Here is a 23,291-nt window from a genome sequence, read left to right on the forward strand (position 1 = left end):
GTCGGGATTTGATACGAAAGGCACAAAGCCGACTTAAGTCCAACAAGAGTAAATCTTCTCATTGTTTGTGATTTGCTTGGTGCGTTTCCTGGGATATCAGTATTAGATTCCGATGCACTACTGTAGCTTTATTCTATCACTTGGACCTTGACATTGACGTTGAAATACCGAAATGGCGTCTTGATTTAATACAAAAGGCACATTGCCCACTTAAGTACAAGAAGAGTAAATCTTCTCATTGTTTGTGGTTTCCTTGGGGCTTTTCCTGGGAGATCAGTATTAGATTCCGATGCACTACTGTGGCTTTAATCTATCCCTTAGACCTTCACATTGACGATGAAACACAGATGTTGCGTCGGGATATAATACAAAAGGCACAATGCCGACTTAAGTACAAGAAGAGTAAATCTTCTCATTGTTTGTGGTTTTCTTTGAGCGTTTACTGGGAGATCAGTATTACATTTCGATGCACTACTACAGCTTTACTTTATACCCTTGGACCTCCACAATGACGATGACAGGCAGAAATTGTGTCGGGATTTAATACATAAGGCACAATGCAGATCCAAGTAGAAGAAGAGGAAATATTCTCATTGTTTGTGGTATTGCTTTGAGCTTTCCCTGGGAGATCAGTATTATATTCCGATGCACTACTGCAGCTTTACTCTATCCCTTGGACCTTCCCATTGACGATGAAACACAGAAATTGGGTCGGGTTTTAATACAAAATGCACAATGCCGACTTAAGTACAAGACGTGTATATCTTCTCATTGTTTCTGGTTTGCTTTGAGCGTCTCCTGGGAGATCAGTATTTGAATCTGATGCACTACTGCAGCTTTAAACTATCCCTTGGACTTTCACATTGACGATGAAACACAGATATTGCGTCGGGATTTAATGCAAAAGGCAAAATGCCGACTTAAGTACAAGAAGAGTAAATCTCCTCATTGTTTGTGGTTTGCTTTGAGCGTTTTATGGGAGATCAGTACTAGATTCCGATGCACTACTGCAGCTTTACTGTATCCCTTGGACCTTCTCATTGACGATGAAACACAGAAATTACGTAGGGATTTAATACAAAAGGCACAATGCAGACTTAAGTAGAAGAAGAGTAAATATTCTCATTGTTTGTGGTATTGCTTTGAGCGTTCCCTGGGAGATCAGTATTATATTCCGATGCACTACTGCAGCTTTACTCTATCCCTTGGACCTTCCCATTGACGATGAAACACAGAAATTGCGTCGGGTTTCAATACAAAATGCACAATGCCGACTTAAGTACAAGAAGAGTATATCTTCTCATTGTTTCTGGTTTGCTTTGAGCGTCTCCTGGGAGATCAGTGTTTGAATCTGATGCACTACTGCAGCTTTACTCTATCCCTTAGACCTTCACAATGACGATGAAACACAGACATTGCGTCGGGATTTAATACAAACCTCACAAAGCGGGCATAGGTACAAGAAGAGTAAATCTCCTCATTGTTTGTGGTTTGTTTTGAGCGTTTCCTGGGAGACCAGTATTAGATTCCTGTGCACTAATGCAGCTGTACTCTATCCCTTGGACCTGCAAATTGACGATGAAAGACAGAAATAGCGTCGTAATTTAATACAAAATGCACAATGCAGACTTAAGTACAAGAAGAGTAAAACTTCTCAATGTTTGTGGTTTGCTTGGTGCGTTTCCTGGGTTATCAGTATAAGATTCCGATGCACTACTGCAGCTTTATTCTATCACTTGGACCTTCACATTGACGATGAAACACAGAAATTGCGTCGGGATTTAATACAAAAGGCACAATGCCGACTTAAGTAAAAGAAGAGTAAATTTTCTCATAGTTTGTGGGTTGCTCTGAGCGTTTTCTGGGAGATCACTATTAGATTCCGATTCACTACTGCAGAATTACTGTATCCGTCAGACCTTCACACTGAATATGAAACTCAGATTATGCGACAGGATTTAATACATAAGGCATAATGCCGACTTAAGTACAAGAAGAGTAAATCTTCTCTTAGTTCTGGGTTGCTTTGAGCGTTTCCTGAAGATCAGAATTATATTCCGATGCATTACTGCAGTTTTACTGTATCCCTTGGACCTTCACATTGACGACGAAACACAGAAATTGCGCCCGGATTTAATACAAAAGGCACAATGCCGACTTAGGTACAAGAAGGGTAAATCTACTCATTGTTTGCGGTTTGCTTGGAGCGTTTCCTCGGAAATCAGTATTAGATTCCGGTGCCCTACTGTGGCTTTACTCTTTCCCTTGGACCTTCACATTGACGATGAAACACAGATATTGCGTCGGGATTTAATACAAAAGGCACAATGCCGACTTAAGTACAAGAAGAGTAAATCTTCTCATTGTTTGTGGTTTGCTTTGAGAGTTTCCTGGGAGATCAGTATTAGATTCCGATGCACTACCGAAGCTTTACTCTATCCCTTGTACCTTCACAATGACGATGAAAGACAGAAATTGCGTCGGGATTTAATGTAAAAGGCACAATGCCGACCTAAGTACAGGAAGAGTAAGTCTTTTCATTGTTTGTGGTTTGCTCTGAGCGTCTCCTGGGAACTCAGAATTAGATTCCGATGCACTACTACAGCTTTAATCTATCCCTTGGACCATCCCATTGACGATGAAAGACAGAAGTTGCGTCGGGATTTAATACAAAAGGCACAATGCCGACTTAAGTTCAAGATGAGTAAATCTTCTCATTGTTTGTGGATTGCTTTGAGCGTTTCCTGGGAGATCAGTATTAGATTCCGATGCACTACTGCATCTTTACTCAATCCTTTGGACGTTCAAATTGCCGATGAAACACAGATTTTGCGTCGGGATTTAATCCAAAAGGCACAAGCCGACATAAGTACATGAAGAGTGAACTTCTCAATGTTTCTGGTGTGCTTTGAGCGGTTCCTGGGAGATAATTATTAAATTCCGATGCACTACAGCAGCTTTGCTTTATCCCTTGGACCTTCTCATTGACGATGAAACACAAAAATTGCATCTGGATTTATTACAAACGGCACAATGCCGACTTAAGTACAAGAAGAGTAAATCTTCACATTGTTTGTGGTTTGCTTGGAGCGTCTCCTGGGATATCAGTATTAGATTCCGATGCACTACTGCAGCTTTACTTAATTCCTTGGAAATTCAAATCGACGATGAAACACAGATATAGCGTCGGGAATTAATACCAAAATCACAATGCCGACTTAAATACAAGAAGAGTAAATCTTCTCATTGTTTCAGGTTTGCTTGTAGCGTTTCCTGGGAGATCAGTACTAGATTTCGATGCACTACTGCTGATTTACTCCTAAACCTTGGACCTTCACATTGTCGATGAAACATAGAATTTGCGTCGGGATTTAATACAATAGTCTCAAAGCCGGCGTAAGTACCAGATGAGTAAATCGTCTCATTGTTTGTGGTTTGCTTTGAGCGTTTCCTGGGAGATCAGTATTAGAATCCGATGCACTACTGCAGCTTTTCTAAATCCCTTGGACCTTCACATTGCCGATGAAACACAGATTTTGCGTCCGGATTTAATCCAAAAGGAACAATGCCGACTCAAGTAGAAGAAGAGTAAATCTTCTCAATGTTTCTGGTTTGCTTTGAGCGGTTCCTGGAAGATAAGTACTAGATTCCGATGCACTACTGCAGCTTTTACTCTATTCCTTGGACCTTCACATTGACGATGAAACACAGAAATTGCGTCGGGAATTAATAAAAAAGGCTTAATGACAACCTAAGTACAAGAAGAGGAAATCTTCTCATTGTTTGTGGTTTGCTTTGAGCGTTTCCTGGGAAATCAGTATTAGATTCCGATGCACTACTGCAGCTTTACTCTACCCCTTCGACCTTCAGATTGCCGATGAAACTCAGATTTTGCGTCGGGATTTAATCCAAAAGGTACAATGCCGACTTAAGTACAAGAAAAGTAAACATTCTCATTGTTAGTGGTGTGCTTTGAGCGTTTTCTGGGAGACCAGTACTAGATTCCGTTGCACTACTGCAGATTTTACTCTATTCCTTGGACCTTCACATTGACGATGAAACACAGAAATTGCGTCGGGAATTAATACAAAAGGCATAATGGCGACCTAAATACAAGAAGAGTAAATCTTCTCATCGTTTGTGGTTTGCTTTGAGCGTTTCCTGGGAAATCAGTATTAGATTCCGATGCACTACTGCAGCTTTATCCCTTGGACCTTCACATTGCCGATGAAACACAGTTTTTGCGTCGGGATTTAATCCAAAAGCACAATGCCGACTTATGTACAAGAAGAGTAAATCTTCTCAATGTTTCTGGTTTGTTTTGTGCGGTTCCTGGCAGATAAGTATTATATTCCGATGCACTACAGCAGCTTTGCTCTATCCCTTGGACCTTCACATTGACGATGAAACACAGAAATTGCGTCGGGATTTAATACAAACCTCACAAAGCCGGCATAAGTACAAGAAGAGTAAATCTTCTCATTGTTTGTGGTTGGTTTTAAGCGTTTTGTGAGTGACCAGTATTAGATTCCGGTGCACTACTGCAGCTTTACTCTATCCCTTGGACATTCACATTGACGATGAAAGACAGAAATTGGGTCGGAATTTAATACAAACGGCACAATGCCGACTTAGGTACAAGAAGAGTAAATCTTCTCATTGTTTCTGGTTTGCTTATAACGTTTCCTGGGGGATCAGTATTAGATTCCGATGCACTACTGCAGATTTACTCCTATACCTTGGACCTTCACTTTGACGATGAAACACAGAAATTACGTCGAGACTTAATAGAAAAATCACAAGGCCGGCATAAGTACAAGAAGAGTAAATCTTCTCATTGATTGTGGTTTGCTTTTGAAACTTCCCCTCTTGAACAATTATACACGACTGTGCTTAAACTGACACACAATATTTTGTTAGCGCAACGCAATCTGACTTTCAAAATTCCCTACAAAAGAATGGCCCTGACTAACATTAAACTATCCCTTTCACAAATCACTTACCTCACAAAAATCTTCGATGCTCAAGCTACTGCAATACATTGAGCGCCACTACTGCCAGCTAAATAAAAGATTCATACTATGGAAGGCACTAACTACTGATAGGGATAGTTAGCAAATGAAAGATATTAATAGAGAACAAACAATGTATTTACCTTGATATCATCATATATAAATATAGCAGTTCATGACAAATTTCAAAACTCCGCCATCTCTCTCCCCACATCCACCACTGCTGGCGGCTCACCTCCATTTGCCCAACGCTACGCGCTGTTCACAGCCAGCTGCCTAACACTACAATGGCGAGTATTACAACAATGCAAAGCAGCCACAGACTGCACACAGCACAGACAGTGATTTTCATAGAGAGGTGGCGTTACCAATAATAAAACCTAAACAGCCTACTTAGATAGCCCCCATGCTCCCCACAAAAAATTTTACAAATTGGATTGGGCAGTGGCCAATACAGGTTTGAAAAAAATTTTTCATAATTACAATAACAAAGAAATCAAATGCACACACTTATTGATACAATGTTGGTCAAAAGCTAAAAATTTATCACAGTCCATAAAGACAGTCCATATTGTTCATCACAGTAAAAATGCAGAGTATCTCTCAAAGTCTGAGCAGTAAAAGAAAATGCACACAGAAGTAGTGGATTTCCTTGCAGTCTTGAAGAAGTAGTGTTGTCCTTCCAACGGAAAGACAGTGCTGACTCTTGACATGCATACAAGTAATGGGCCACAACAGAGCAAACCCACAGCAGTGTCAGTCGACGTTTTGAAGAATATTGGTAGGTAGGTCATCACAGAGCAGACCCACTGTAGTCCTGGTAGAGATTACGGTATTGGTGGGCCACCAGAGGTGCAGACCCACTGCAGTCCTTGTAGAAATAATGGTATTGATGGATCATCAAAGATGTAGACCCACTGTAGTCCTTGTAGAGATAGCCAGAAGCCATCTGTTGCGACTGTGCAGGTGCACAATCACCATCGAAGAGTCTTGCGGAGAATATAGCAAGTCCATAAACCACCACTTGTCCACTCACAAAAAAGTTGTTTGACATGTCCTTAGAACCAGCAATGCTGTTATCCAGTCCCTTGATGAATTATCAACACACGTGCAAACACTAACAGTCCCTACTTCTCACATATTGTCCATATACTATGACCAACAGAGATGTGTGCAGTGAAATGTAACTTAATTTGAAGAACTGGTGTCTATACAATTATAAATTTACAACATGAAAATAAAATTACAAAGGTACAAAATACACCATTAAAGAACATAACAATACAGATAACATTTGTAGTACAGACTTTACAAAAGAATAGAAATAGACATATACATCAATGTTACAGGAATTATGACATGAGTACATACATAAAAGATCAGAATAACTTTCGAAACATCAACTTAACACATGAGCATTAACACAAAACAGAATAAATAATGTGTAAGCATATTTATAAGGTAAATAACATATTATTAATGCCAATTATATTTGAGGATAACTTCCATTTGAACAATTATACACGACTGTGCTTAAACTGACACACAATATTTCGTTAGCGCAACGCAATCTGACTTTCAAAATGCCCTACTAAAGAATGGCCCTGACTAACATTAAACTATCCCTTTTACAAATCACTTACCTCACAAAAATCTTCGCTGCTCAAGCTACTGCAATACAGCGAGCGCCACTACTGCCAGCTAAATAAAAGATTCAAACTATGGAAGGCACTAACTACTGATAGGGATGGTTAGCAAATGAAAGATATTAATAGAGAACAAACAATGTATTTACCTTGATATCATCATATATAAATATAGCAGTTCATGACAAATTTCAAAACTCCGCCATCTCTCTCCCCACATCCACCACTGCTGGCGGCTCACCTCCAACTGACCAACGCTACGCGCTGTTCTCAGCCAGCTGCCTAACACTACAATGGCGAGTATTACAACAATGCAAAGCAGACACAGACTGCACACAGCACAGCCAGTGATTTTCATACATAGGTGGCGTTACCAATAAAAAATCCTAAACAGCCTACTTACATTTTGAGCGTTTCCTGGGAGATCAGTATTAGATTCCGATGCTCTACTGCAGCTTTACTCTATCCCTTGGACATTCACATTGACGATGAAAGACAGTAATTGCGTCGGGATTTAATACAGAAGGCACAATGCCGATCTAAGTACAAGAAGAGTAAATCATCTCATTATTTTTGGTTTGCTTTGTGCATCACCTTGGAGATCAGTATTAGATTCCGATGCACTACTGTAACCTTACTCTATCCCTTGCACCTTCACAATGACGATGAAAGACATTAGTTCTGTCGGGATATTATACAAAAGAGTAAATCTTCATATTGTTTGTGGTTTGTTTTGAGCCTTTCGTGGGTGATCAGAATTAGATTCCGATGCACTACTGCAGCTTTACTTTATCCCTTGGACCATCCCATTGACGATGAAACACAGAAATTGCGTCGGGATTTAATACAATAGGCACAATGCCAACTTAAGTACTAGAAGAGTTAATCTTCTCATTGTTCCGGTTTACTTTGAGCGTTTCCTGAGAGATAAGTATTAGAATCCGATGCACTACTGCAGCATTACTGTATCCCTTGGACCTTCACATTGACCATGAAACACAGAAATTGCGTCGGGATTTAATACAATAGGCACAATGGCGACTTAAATACAGGATGAGTAAGTCTCCTCATTGTTGGTGGTTTGCTTTGAGCGTTTCCTGGGAAATAAGTATTAGATTCCGATGCACTACTGCAGCATTACTCTGTCCCTTGGACCTTCACATTGACGATGAAAGACAGAAAATGCGTCGGGATTTAATACAAAAGGCACAATGCCGACCTAAGTACAAGATGAGTAAATCTTGTCATTGTGTGTGGTTTGCGTTAGCGCATCCTGGTAAATCAGTATTAGATTCTCATGCACTACAGTAGCTTTACTCTATTCCTCGGACCTTCACATTGACGATGTGACACAGAAGTTGCGTAGGGATTTAATACAAAAGGCGCAATGCCGACTTAAGTACAAGAAGAGTAAATCTTCTCATTGTTTGTGGTTTGCTTTGAGCGTTTCGTGGGAGATCAGTATTAGATTCCGATGCACTACTGTAGCTTTACTCTATCCCTTGGACAATCCCATTGACGATGAAACACAGAAATTGCGTCGGGATTTAATACAAAAGGCACAATGCCAACTTAAGTACTAGAAGAGTTAATCTTCGAATTGTTCCGGTTTGCTTTCAGCGTTTCCTGAGAGATAAGTATTAGATTCCGATTCACTACTGCAGCACTACTCTATCCCTTGGACCTTCACATTGACGATGAAAAACAGAAATTGCGCCGGGATTTAATACAAAAGGCGCAATGCCGACTTAAGTACAAGAAGAGTAAATCTTCTCATTGATTGTGGTTTGCTTTGAACGTTCCCTGGGAGATCAGTATTTGATTCCGATGCACTACTGCAGCTTTACTCTATCCCTTGGACCTTCACATTGACGATGAAAGACAGAAATTGCGTCGGGATATAAAACAGAAGGCACAATGCCGACCTAAGTACAACAACCGTAAATCATCTCATTCCCGGCCGCGGTGTCCGTGCAGTTCTGGCGCTGCAGTATGGAACCGCGGAATTGCTACATTCGCAGGTTCCAATCCTGCCTCGGGCATGTGTGTGTCTGATGCCCTTAGTTTAGTTAGGTTTATGTAGTTCTAAGTTCTAGGGGACCTAAGATGTTGAGTACCATAGTGCTCAGAGCCATTTTTTTTCTTCTCATTGTTTGTGGTTTGCTTTGAGCGTCTCCTGGGAAATCAGTATTAGATTCCGATGCACTACTGCTGTTTTACTCTACCCTTAGACCTTCCTATTGACGATAAAACACAGAAGTAGCGTCGGGATTTAATACAAAAGGCACAATGCCGACTTAAGTACAAGAAGAGTAAATCCTTTCTTTGTTTGTGGTTTGCTTTGAGCGATTTCTGGGAGATCAGTATTAGATTCCAATGCACTACTGCAGCTTTACTCTATCCCTAGGACATTCTCATTGACGATGAAACACAGAAATTGCGTCGGGATTTAATACAAAAGGCACAATGCCGACTTAAGTACAAGAAGAGTATATGTTATCATTGTTACTGGTTTGCTTTGACCATTTCCTGGGAGATCAGTATTAGATTCCGATGCACAACTGCAGCTTTACTCTATCCCTTAGACCTTCACATTGATGATGAGACACAGAAATTGCGTCGGGATCAATTCAAAAGGAATAATGCCGACTTAGGTACAAGAAGAGTAAATTTTCTCACTGTATGTGGTTTGCTTTGAGCGTTTCCTGGGAGATATGTATTAGATTCCGATGCACTACTGCAGCATTACTCTATACCTTGGACCTTCACATTGACGATGAAAGATAGAAACTGCGTCGCGATTTAATACAAAAAGCACAATGCCGAGCTAACTACAAGATGAGTAAATCTTCGCATTGTTAGTGGTTTGCTTTGAGCGGCTACTGGGAAATCAGTATTAGATTCCGATGCACTACTGCAACTTTATAACTTGGACCTTCACATTGACGATGAAACACAGAAATTGCGTCGGGATTTAATACAATAGGGACAATGGAGACTTAAGTACAAGAAGAGAAAATCTTCTCATTGTTTGTGGTTTGCTTTGAGCGTTTCCTGGGAGATCAGTATTTGATTCCGATGCACTACTGCAGCTTTACTGTATCCCTTGAACGTTCAAATTGACGATGAAACAAGAAATAGCATCGGGATTTAATACAAAAAGCTCAATGCCTACTTAAGTACAAGAAGAGTAAATCTTCACATTGCTTGTGGCTTGCTTTGAGCGTTTCCTGGGAGATCAGTATTGGATTCCGAAGCACTACTGCAGATTTACTCTATCCCTAGGACATTCACTTTGACGATGAAACACAGAAATTGCGTCGGGATTCAATTCAAAAGGCACAATGCCGACTTAAGTACAAGAAGAGTAAATTTTCTCACTGTTTGTGGTTTGTTTGAGCGTTTCCTGGGAGATATGTATTAGATTCCGATGCACTACTGCAGCATTACTCTATCCCTTGGACCTTCACGTTGACGATGAAACACAGAAATTGCGTCGGGATTTAATACAAAGGCACAATGCCGAGCTAACTACAAGGTGAGCAAATCTTCGCATTGCTTGTGGTTTGCTTTGAGCGTCACCTGGGAAATCAGTATTAGATTCCGATGCACTACTGCAGCTTTACTCTATCCCTTGGACCTTCCCATTGACGATGAAACACAGAAGTAGCGTCGGGATTTAATATAAAAGCCACAATGCTGACTTAAGTACAGGAAGAGTAAATCTTCGAACTGTTTGTGGTTTGCTTTGAGAGTTTCCTGGGAGATCAGTACTAGATTCCGATTGACTGCTACAGCTTTACTCTGTCCCTTGGACCTTCTCATTGACGATGAAACACTGAAATTTCGTCGGGATTCAATACAAAATTCACAATGCCGACTTAAGTAGAAGAAGAGTAATCTTCTCATTGTTTGTGGTTTGCTTTGAGCGTTTCCTATGAGATCAGTATTAGATTCCGATGCACTACTGTAGCTTTACTCTATCCCTTGGACCATCCCATTGACGATGAAACACAGAAATTGCGTCGGGATTTAATACAAAATGCTCAATGCCGACTTAAGTACAAGAAGAGTAAATCTTCACATTGCTTGTGGCTTGCTTTGAGCGTTTCCTTCGAGATCAGTATTGGATTCCGAAGCACTACTGCAGATTTACTCCATGCCGTGGACCTTCACATTGACGATGAAAAACAGAAATTGCGTCGGGATATAATACAGAAGGCACAATGCCGACCTAAGTACAAGAAGCGTAAATCATCTCATTCCCGGCCGCGGTGTCCGTGCAGTTCTGGCGCTGCAGTACGGAACCGCGGGACTGCTACGGTCGCAGGTTCGAATCCTGCGTCGGGCATGGGTGTGTGTGTTGTCCTTAGGTTAGTTAGGTTTTAAATAGTTCTAAGTTCTAGGGGACTTATTACCTAAGATATTGAGTCCCATAGTGCTCAGAGCCATTTTTTTTCTTCTCATTGTCTGTGGTTGGTTTTGAGCGTCTCCTGGGAAATCAGTATTAGATTCCGATGCACCACTGTAGTTTCAGTCTACCCTTGGACCTTGCCATTGACGATTAAACACAGAAGTTGCGCCGGGATTTAATACAAAAGGCATAATGCCGCCATATGTACAAGAAGAGTAAATCTACTGATTGTTTGTGGTTTGCTTTGAGCGTTTCCTGGGAGATCAGTACTTGATTCCGATGCACTACTGCAGCTTTACTCAATCCCTTGGACCTTCTCATTGACGATGAAACACAGAAACTGCGTCGGGATTTAATACAAAAAGCACAATGCCGAGCTAACTACAAGATGAGTAAATCTTCGCATTGTTTGTGGTTTGCTTTGAGCGTCTCCTGGGAAATCAGTATTAGATTCCGATGCACTACTGCAGCTATACTCTATCCCTTGGACCTTCCCATTGACGATGAAACGCAGAAGTAGCGTCGGGATTTAATACAAAAGGCGCAATGCTGACATAAGTACAGGAAGAGTAAATCTTCAAACTGTTTGGTGTTTGCTTTGAGCGTTTCCTGGGAGATCAGTACTAGATTCCGATTCACTACTACAGCTTTACTCTATCCCTTGGACCTTCTCATTGACGATGAAACACAGAAATTGCGTCGGGATTCAATACATAAGGCACAATGCCGACTTAAATAGAAGAAGAGTAAATCTTCTCATTGTTTGTGGTTTGCTTTGAGCGTTTCCTGGGAGATCAGTATTAGATTCCGATGCACTACTGCAGTTTTTCTCCATCCCTTGGACCAACCCATTGACGATGAAACACAGAAATTGCGTCGGGATTTAATACGAAAGGCACAATGCCGACTTAAGTACAAGAAGAGTAAATCTCCTCATTGTTTGTGGTTTGCTTTGAGCGCCTCCTGGGAGATCAGTGTCAGATTCCGGTGCACTATTGCAGCTTCACTCCATCCCTTGGACCCTCACATTGACGATGAAACACAGAAATTGTGTCGGGATTTAATACAGAAGGAAGAATGCCGACTTAAGTACAAGAAGAGTAAATCTCTTCTTTGTTTGTGGTTTGCTTTGAGCGTTTCCTGGGAGATCAGAATTAGATTCCGATGCACTACTGTAGCTTTACTCTATCCCTAGGACATTACCATTGACGATGAAATACATAAATTGCGTTGGGATTTAATACAAAAGGTACAAGCCGACTTAAGTACTAGAAGAGAAAATGTTATCATTGTTACTGGTTTGCTTTGAGCGTTTCCTGTTAGATCAGTATTAGATTCCGATGCAGAACTGCAGCTTTACTCTACCCCTTTGACCTTCACATTGAAGATGAAGTACATAAATTGCGTCGGGATTCAATTCAGAAGGCACAATGCCGACTTAAGTACAAGAAGAGTATATTTTCTCACTGTTTGTGGTTTGTTTGAGCGTTTCCTGGGAGATATGTATTAGATTCCGATGCAATACTGCAGCATTACTCTATCCCTTGGACCTTCACATTGACGATGAAAGACAGAAATTGCGTCGGGATTTAATACAAAAAGCACAATGCCGAGCTAACTACAAGATGAGTAAATCTTGGCAGTGTTTGTGGTTTGTTTTGAGCGTCTCTTGTGAAATCACTATTAGATTCCGATGCACTACTGCAGCTTTACTCTATCCCTTGAACCTTCCCATTGACGATGAAACACAGAAGTAGCGTCGGGAATTAATGCAAAAGGTACAATGCTGTCTTAAGTACAAGAAGAGTAAATCTTCTCACTGTTTGTGGTTTGCTTTGAGGGTTTTCCTGGGAGATCAGTATTACATTCCGATGCACTACTGCAGCTTTACTCTATCCCTTGGACCATCCCATTGACGATGAAACACAGAAATTGTGTCGGGATTTAAAACAAAAGGCACAAAGCCGACTTAAGTACAAGAAGTGTAAATCTTCTCATTGCTTGTGGTTAGCTTTGAGCGTATCCTGGGTGATCACTATTTGATTCCGATGCACCACTGCAGATTTACTCTATCCCTTGGACCTTCACATTGACGATGAAAGACAGAAATTGCGTCGTGATATAACAGAGAAGGCACAATGCCGACCTAAGTACAAGAAGCGTTAATCTTCTCTTTGCCGGCAGCGGTGTCCGTGCAGTTCTGGCGCAGCAGTACGGAACTGCGGGACTGCTACGGTCGCAGGTTCGAATCCTGTCTCGGGCATGGGTGTGTGTGATGTCCTTAGGTTAGTTAGGTTTTAAGTAGTTCTAAGTTCTAGGGGCTTATTACCTAAGATGTTGAGTCCCATAGTGCTCAGAGCCAATTTTTTTCTTTTCTTTGTCCGTGGTTGGTTTTGAGCGTCTCCTGGGAAATCAGTCTTAGATTCCGATGCAGTACTGCAGCTTTACTCTACCCTTGGACCTTCCCGTTGACGATGAAACACAGAATTTGCGCCAGGATTTAAAACAAAAGGGACAATGCCACCTTAAGTACAAGAAGAGTAAATCTTTTCATTGTTTGTGGTTTGCTTAGAGCGTTTCCTGGGAGATCAGTACTTGATTCCGATGCACTACTGCAGCTTTACTCAATCCCATGGACCTTCCCATTGACGATGAAACACAGAAGTTGCGTCGGGATTTAATACAAAAGGCACAATGCCGACTTCATTACAAGAAGAGTATATCATCTCACTGTTTGTGGTTTGCTTTGAACGTTTCCTGGGAGATCAGTATTAGATTCCGATGCACAACTGCAGCTTTACTCTATCCCTTGAACGTTCAAATTGACGATGAAACAAGAAATAGCTTCGGGATATAATACAAAAGGCACAATGCCGACTTAAGTACAAGAAGAGTAAATGTTATCATTGTTACTGGTTTGCGTTGAGCGTTTCCTGGGAGATCAGTATTAGATTCCGTTACACTACTGCAGCTTTACCCTATCCCTTAGACCTTCACATTGGCGATTAAACACATATATTGCGTCGGGATTTAATACAAAAGGCACAATGCCGACACACGTACAAGAAGAGCAAATCTTCACATTGATTGTGGTTTGCTTGGAGCGTATCCTGTGAGATCAGTATTAAATTCCGATGCACTACTGCAGCTTTATTCATTCGCTTGGACCTTCAAAATTACGATGAAACACAGATATAGCGTGGGGAATTAATACAAAAAGCACTATGCCGACTTAATTACAAGAAGAGTAAGTCTTCTCATTGTTTCTGGTTTGCTTGTACCGTTTCCTGGGAGATCAGTATGAGATTCCGAAACACAACTGCAGATTTACTCCTATACCTTGCGCTTTCACATTGTCGATGAAACATAGAAATTACGTCGGGATTTAATACAAACCTCACAAAGGCGGCATAAGTACAAGAAGAGTATATCTTCTCATTGTTTGTGGTTAGTTTTAAGCGTTTCGTGGGTGACCAGTATTAGATTCCGGTGCACTACTGCAGCTTTACTCTATCCCTTGGACCTTCACATTGACGATGAAACACAGAAATTGCGGCGGGATATAATACAAAAGGCACAATGCAGACTTAAGTACAAGAAGAGTAAATCTTCTCATAGTTTGTGGGTTCCTCTGAGCGTTTTGTGGGAGATCAGTATTAGATTCCGATTCACTACTGCAGAATTACTGTATCCCTTGGACCTTCACATTGACGATGAAACTCAGATTTTGCGACAGGATTTAAAGCATAAGGCATAATGCCGACTTAAGTACAAGAAGAATAAATCTTCTCATTATTTCTTGGTTGCTTTGAGCGTTTCCTGGAAGATCAGAATAATATTCCGATGCATTACTGCAGCTTTACTCTATGCCTAGGACCTTCACAATGACGATGAAAGACAGAAACTGGGTCGGGATTTAATACAAAAGGCACAATGCCGACCTAAGTACAGGAAGAGTAAATCTTTTCATTGTTTGTGGTTTGCTTTGAGAGTCTCCTGGGAAATCAGTATTAGATTCCGATGCACTACTGCAGCTTTACTCTATCCCTTGGACCTTCACATTGACGGTGAAACACAGAAATTGCTTCGGGATTTAATACAAAAGGCACAATGCCGACTTAAGTACAAGAAGAGTAAATCTTCTCATTGTTTGTGGTTTACTTTGAGCGTTTACTGGGAGATCAGTATTAGATTCCGATGCACTACTGCAGCTTCACTCTACCCCTTGGACCTTCACAATGACGATGAAAGACAGAAATTGCGTCGGGATTTAATACAAAAGGCACAATGGCGACCTAAGTACAGGAAGAGTAAATCTTTTCATAGTTTGTGGTTTGCTTTGAGCGTCTCCTGGGAAATCATTATTTGATTCCGATGCACTATTACAGCTTTACTCTATCCCTTGGACCTTCACATTGACGATAAAACACAGATATTGCGTCGGAATTTAATGCAAAAGGCACAATGCCGACTTAAGTACAAGAAGAGTAAATCTTCTCATTGTTTGTGGTTTGTTTTGAGCGATTTCTGGGAGATCAGTATTAGATTCCGATGCACTACTGCAGCTTTACTCTATCCCTTGGACCATCACATTGACGATGAAACACAGAAATTGCGTCGGGATTTAATACAAAAGGCACAATACCGAACTAAGTACAAGAAGAGTCAATCTTCTCATTGTTTGTGGTTTGCTTTGAGCGTTTCCTGGGAATTCAGTATTAGATTCCGATGCACTACTGCAGCTTTACTCTATCACTTGGACCTTCACATTGCCGATGAAACAAAGATTTTGCTTTGGGATTTAGTATAAAAGGCACAATGCCGATTTCATTACAAGAAGAGTAAATCTTCTCAATGTTTCTGTTTTGCTTTGAGCGTTTCCTGGGAGATAAGTATTATATTCCGATGCACAACTGCAGCTTTACTCTATCCCTTGGACCTTCCCATTGACGATTAAACACAGAAATTGCATCGGGATTTAATACAAACGGCACAATGCCGACTAAAGTACAAGAAGAGCAAATCTTCACATTGTTTGTGGTTTCCTTGGAGCGTTTCCTGGGAGATCAGTATTACATTCCGATGCACTACTGCTGCTTTACTCTATCCCTTGGACTTCAAATTGACGATGAAACACAGATATAGCGTCGGGATTTGATACAAAAAGATCAATGACGACTTAGGTACAAGAAGAGTAAATCTTCTCAATGTTTCTGGTTTGCTTATAACGATTACTTGGAGATCATTATTAGATTTCGATGCACTACTGCAGATTTACTCCTATACCTTGGACCTTTACATTGACGATGAAACACAGAAATTACGTCGTGACTTAATACAGAAGTCACAAAGCCGGCATAAGTACAAGAAGAGTAAATCTTCTCATTGATTGTGGTTTGCTTTGAGCGTTTCCTGGGAGATCAGTATTAGATTCCGATGCACTACTGCAGATTTACTCCTATTCCTTGGACCTTCACATTTACGATGAAACACAGAAATTGTGTCGGGATTTAATACAAGAGTTACAAGGCCAGCTTAAGTACAAGAAGAGTAAATCTTTTCATTGCTTGTGGTTTGCCTTGTGCGTTTCCTGGGAGATCAGTATTACATTCCGATGCACTACTGCTGCTTTACTCTATCCCTTGGACTTCAAATTGACGATGAAACACAGATATAGCGTCGGGATTTGATACAAAAAGATCAATGACGACTTAGGTACAAGAAGAGTAAATCTTCTCAATGTTTCTGGTTTGCTTATAACGATTACTTGGAGATCATTATTAGATTTCGATGCACTACTGCAGATTTACTCCTATACCTTGGACCTTTACATTGACGATGAAACACAGAAATTACGTCGTGACTTAATACAGAAGTCACAAAGCCGGCATAAGTACAAGAAGAGTAAATCTTCTCATTGATTGTGGTTTGCTTTGAGCGTTTCCTGGGAGATCAGTATTAGATTCCGATGCACTACTGCAGATTTACTCCTATTCCTTGGACCTTCACATTTACGATGAAACACAGAAATTGTGTCGGGATTTAATACAAGAGTTACAAGGCCAGCTTAAGTACAAGAAGAGTAAATCTTTTCATTGCTTGTGGTTTGCCTTGTGCGTTTCCTGGGAGATCAGTATTAGTTTGCGGTGCACTACTACAGCCTTACTCTATCCCTTGGACCCTCAGATTGACGATGAAACACAGAAATCGCGTTGGGATTTAATACAAAAGGCACAATGCCGACTTAAGTACGAGAAGAGTAAATCTTTTCATTGTGTGTGGTTTGCTTTGAGCAATTCCTGGGAGATCAGAAATAGATTCCGATGCACTACTGCAGCTTTACTCTATCCCTAGGTCCTTCACATTGACGATAAAACACAGAAATTGCGTCGGGATGTATAACAAATGGCACAATGCCGACTTAAATACAAGAAGAGTAAATCATATCATTGTTACTTGTTTGCTTTGAGCGTTTCCTGGGAGTTCAATATTAGATTCCGATGCACTACTGCAGCTTTACTCTATCACTTGGACCTTCTCGTTGACGATGAAACACAGAAATTGCGTCGGGATTTAATACAAAAGGCACAATACCGAACTAAGTACAAGAAGAGTCAATCTTCTCATTGTTTGTGGTTTGCTTTGAGCGTTTCCTGGGAATTCAGTATTAGATTCCGATGCACTACTGCAGCTTTACTCTATCACTTGGACCTTCACATTGCCGATGAAACAAAGATTTTGCTTTGGGATTTAATATAAAAGGCACAATGCCGATTTCATTACAAGAAGAGTAAATCTTCTCAATTTTTCTGTTTTGCTTTGAGCGTTTCCTGGGAGATAAGTATTATATTCCGATGCACTACTGCGGCTTTACTCTATCCCTTGGACCTTCCCATTGACGATGAAACACAGAAACTGCATCGGGATTTAATACAAACGGCACAATGCCGACTAAAGTACAAGAAGAGCAAATCTTCACATTGTTTGTGGTTTCCTTGGAGCGTTTCCTGGGAGATCAGTATTACATTCCGATGCACTACTGCTGCTTTACTCTATCCCTTGGACTTCAAATTGACGATGAAACACAGATTTTGCGTCGGGATTTAATACAAAAGGCACAGTGCCTACTCAAGCTAAAGAAGAGTAAATCTTCTGATTGTTTGTGGTTTGCTTTGAGCGATTTCTGGGAGATCAGTATTAGATTCCGATGCAATACTGCAGCATTACTCTTTCCCTTGGACCTTCACATTGACGATGAAAGACAGAAATTGTGTCGGGATTTAATACAAAAAGCACAATGCCGAGCTAACTACAAGATGAGTAAATCTTGGCAGTGTTTGTGGTTTGTTTTGAGCGCCTCTTGTGAAATCACTATTAGATTCTGATGCACTACTGCAGCTTTACTCTATCCCTTGGACCTTCCCATTGACGATGAAACACAGAAGTAGCGTCGGGAATTAATGCAAAAGGCACAATGCTGTCTTAAGTACAAGAAGAGTAAATCTTCACACTGTTTGTGGTTTGCTTTGAGGGTTTTCCTGGGAGATCAGTATTACATTCCGATGCACTACAGCAGCTTTACTCTATCCCTTGGACCATCCCATTGACGATGAAACACAGAAATTGAGTCGGGATTTAAAACAAAAGGCACAAAGCCGACTTAAGTACAAGAAGGGTAAATCTTCTCATTGCTTGTGGTTAGCTTTGAGCGTATCCTGGGTGATCACTATTTGATTCCGATGCACCACTGCAGATTTACTCTATCCCTTGGACCTTCACATTGAAGATGAAAGACAGAAATTGCGTCGGGATATAACAGAGAAGGCACGATGCCGACCTAAGTACAAGAAGCGTTAATCTTCTCTTTGCCGGCAGCGGTGTCCGTGCAGTTCTGGCGCAGCAGTACGGAACTGCGGGACTGCTACGGTCGCAGGTTCGAATCCTGTCTCGGGCATGGGTGTGTGTGATGACCTTAGGTTAGTTAGGTTTTAAGTAGTTCTAAGTTCTAGGGGCTTATTACCTAAGATGTTGAGTCCCATAGTGCTCAGAGCCAATTTTTTTCTTTTCTTTGTCCGTGGTTGGTTTTGAGCGTCTCCTGGGAAATCAGTCTTAGATTCCGATGCAGTACTGCAGCTTTACTCTACCCTTGGACCTTCCCGTTGACGATGAAACACAGAATTTGCGCCGGGATTTAAAACAAAAGGGACAATTCCACCTTAAGTACAAGAAGAGTAAATCTTTTCATTGTTTGTGGTTTGCTTTGAGCGTTTCCTGGGAGATCAGTACTTGATTCCGATGCACTACTGCAGCTTTACTCAATCCCATGGACCTTCCCATTGACGATGAAACACAGAAGTTGCGTCGGGATTTAATACAAAAGGCACAATGCCGACTTAAGTACAAGAAGAGTAAATCTTCTCATTGTTTGTGGTTTGCTTTGAGCGTTTCCTGGGAGATCAGTATTAGATTCCGATGCACTACTGGAGCTTTACACTATCCCTTGATCGTTCATATTGACGATGAAACAAGAAATAGGTTCGGGATTTAATACAAAAGGCACAATGCCTACTTAAGTACAAGAAGAGAAAATCTTCTCATTGTTTGTGGTTTGTTTTGAGCGTCTCCTGGGAAATCAGTCATAGATTCTGAAACACTACTGCAGTTTTTCTCTACACATGGACCTTGCCATTAACGATGAAAAATTGAATTAGCGTCGGGATTTAATACAAAAGGCACAATGCCGACTTCATTACAAGAAGAGTATGTCTTCTCACTGTCTGTGGTTTGCTTCGAACGTTTGCTGGGAGATCAGTATTAGATTCCGATGCACAACTGCAGCTTTACTCTATCCCTTGAACGTTCAAATTGACGATGAAACAAGAAATAGCTTCGGGATATAATACAAAAGGCACAATGCCGACTTAAGTACAAGAAGAGTAAATGTTATCATTGTTACTGGTTTGCGTTGAGCGTTTCCTGGGAGATCAGTATTAGATTCCGTTACACTACTGCAGCTTTACCCTATCCCTTAGACCTTCACATTGGCGATTAAACACAGATATTGCGTCGGGATTTAATACAAATGGCACAATGCTGACTTAAGTAAAAGTAGAGTAAATCTTCTCATTGTTTGTGATTTGCTTCGAGCGTTTCCTGGGAGATAAGTATTAGATGCCGATGCACTACTGCAGCTTTACTCTATCCCTTGGACATTCACATTGACGATGAAAGACCGATATTGCGTCGGGATTTAATACAAAAGGCACAATGCCGACCTATGTAGAAGAAGAGTAAATCTTCTCATTGTTTGTGGTCTGCTTTGGGCGTTCCCTGGGAGATGAGTTATAGATTCCGATCTACTACTGCTGCTTTGCTGTATCCCTTGGACCTTCCCATTGACGATGAAAAACAGAAATTGTGTCAGAATTTAATACAAAAGGCTCAATTCCGACTTAAGTACAAGATGAGTAAATCTTCTCATTGCTTGTGGTTTGCTTTGAGCGTTTGCTGGGAGATCAGTATTTAATTCCGATGCACTACTGCAGCTTTATTCATTCGCTTGGACCTTCAAAATTACGATGAAACACAGATATAGCGTGGGGAATTAATACAAAAAGCACTATGCCGACTTAAATACAAGAAGAGTAAGTCATCTCATTGTTTCTGGTTTGCTTGTAGCATTTCCTGGGAGATCAGTATGAAATTCCGATGCACAACTGCAGATTTACTCCTATACCTTGGACTTTCACATTGTCGATGAAACATAGACATTACGTCGGGATTTAATACAAACCTCACAAAGGCGGCATAAGTACAAGAAGAGTATATCTTCTCATTGTTTGTGGTTAGTTTTAAGCGTTTCGTGGGTGACCAGTATTAGATTCCGGTGCACTACTGCAGCTTTACTCTATCCCTTGGACCTTCACATTGACGATGAAAGACAGAAATTGCGTCGGGATTTAATGCAAGAGGCACAATGCCGACTTAAGTACAAGAATAGTAAATCTTCCCAATGTTTGTCGTTTGCTTTGTGCGTTTCCTGGGATATCAGTATTAGATTCCGATGCACTACTGTAGCTTTACTCTATCACTTGGACCCTCACATTGACGATGAAACACAGAAATTGCGGCGGGATATAATACAAAAGGCACAATGCAGACTTAAGTACAAGAAGAGTAAATCTTCTCATAGTTTGTGGGTTCCTCTGAGCGTTTTCTGGGAGATCAGTATTAGATTCCGATTCACTAGTGCAGAATTACTGTATCCCTTGGACCTTCACATTGACGATGAAACTCAGATTTTGCGACAGGATTTAAAGCATAAGGCATAATGCCGATTTAAGTACAAGAAGAATAAATCTTCTCATTATTTCTTGGTTGCTTTGAGCGTTTCCTGGAAGATCAGAATAATATTCCGATGCATTACTGCAGCTTTACTCTATCCCTAGGACCTTCACAATGACGATGAAAGACAGAAATTGGGTTGGGATTTAATACAAAAGGCACAATGCCGACCTAAGTACAGGAAGAGTAAATCTTTTCATTGTTTGTGGTTTGCTTTGAGAGTCTCCTGGGAAATCAGTATTAGATTCCGATGCACTACTGCAGCTTTACTCTATCCCTTGGACCTTCACATTGACGGTGAAACACAGAAATTGCTTCGGGAATTAAAACAAAAGGCACAATGCCGACTCGAGTACAAGAAGAGTAAATCTTCTCATTGTTTGTGGTTTACTTTGAGCGTTTACTGGGATATCAGTATTAGATTCCGATGCACTACTGCAGCTTCACTCTACCCCTTGGACCTTCACAATGACGATGAAAGACAGAAATTGCGTCGGGATTTAATACAAAAGGCACAATGCCGACCTAAGTACAAGAAGAGTAAATCTTCTCATTGTTTGTGGTTTGCTTTGAGCGTTTCCTGGGAGATCAGTATTAGATTCCGATGCACTACTGCATCTTTACTCTATCCCTTGTACCTTCCCATTGACGATGAAACACAGAAGTTGCGTCGGAATTTAATACAAAAGGCACAATGCCGACTTAAGTACAAGAAGTGCAAATCTTCACATTGTTTGTGGTTTGCTTGGAGCGTTTCCTGGGAGATCAGTACTAGATTCCGATTCACTGCTGCAGATTTACTCTATCCCTTGGACCTTCACATTGACGATGAAACACAAAGATAGCGTCGTGTTAAAATACAAAAGGCACAATGCCGTTTAAGTACAAGAAGAGTAAATCTTCTGATTGTTTGAGGTTTGCTTTGAGCGTTTTCTGGGAGATCTGTATTTGATTCCGATGCACTACTGCCGATTTACTTTATCCCTTGGACTTTCACATTGACAATGAAACACAGAAATTGCAACGGGATATAATACAAAAGGCACCTTGCCGACTTAAGAAGAAGAAGAGTAAATCTTCTCATTGTTTGTGGTTTGCTTTGAGCGTTTTCTGGGAGATCAGTATTAGATTCCGATGCACTACTGCAGCTTTGCTCTATCCCTTGGCCCTTCAAATTGTCGATGAAATACAGATATACCGTCGGGAATTAATTCAAAAAGCACAATGCCGACTTAAGTACAAGAAGAGTAAGTCTTGTCATTGTTTCTGGTTTGCTTGTAGCGTTTCCTGGGAGATCAGTATTAGATTCCGATGCACTACTGCAGATTTAATCCTATACCTTGGACCTACACATTGACGATGAAGCACAGGAATTGCGTCGGTATTTAATACAAAAGTCACAAAGCCGGCATAAGTACTAGAAGAGTAGGGTTTCTCATTGTTTGTGGTTTGTTTTGATCGTTTCCTGGGTGATCTGTATTAGATTCCGATGCACTACTGCAGATTTACCCTATACCTTAGACCTTCACATTGACGATGGAACTCAGATTTTGCGACGGGATTTAATACATAAGGTATAATGCCGACTTAAGTACAAGAAGAGAAAATCTTCTCATTATTTCTGGGTAGCTTTGGGCGTTTCCTGGAAGATCAGAGTTATATTCCGATGCACTACTGCAACTTTACTCTATCCCTTGGACTTACCCATTGACGATGAAACACTAAAGTTGCATCGGGATTTAAAACAAAAGGCAAAATGCCGACTTAAGTATAAGAAGAGTAAATCTTCTCATTGTTTGTTGTTAGCTTTGAGCTATTCCTGGGAGATCAGTTTTATATTCCGATGCACTACTGCAGCATTACTCCAACAGTTGG

This window comes from Schistocerca piceifrons, chromosome 3 (assembly GCF_021461385.2).
Source record: "Schistocerca piceifrons isolate TAMUIC-IGC-003096 chromosome 3, iqSchPice1.1, whole genome shotgun sequence".
Lineage (NCBI taxonomy): Eukaryota > Metazoa > Arthropoda > Insecta > Orthoptera > Acrididae > Schistocerca > Schistocerca piceifrons.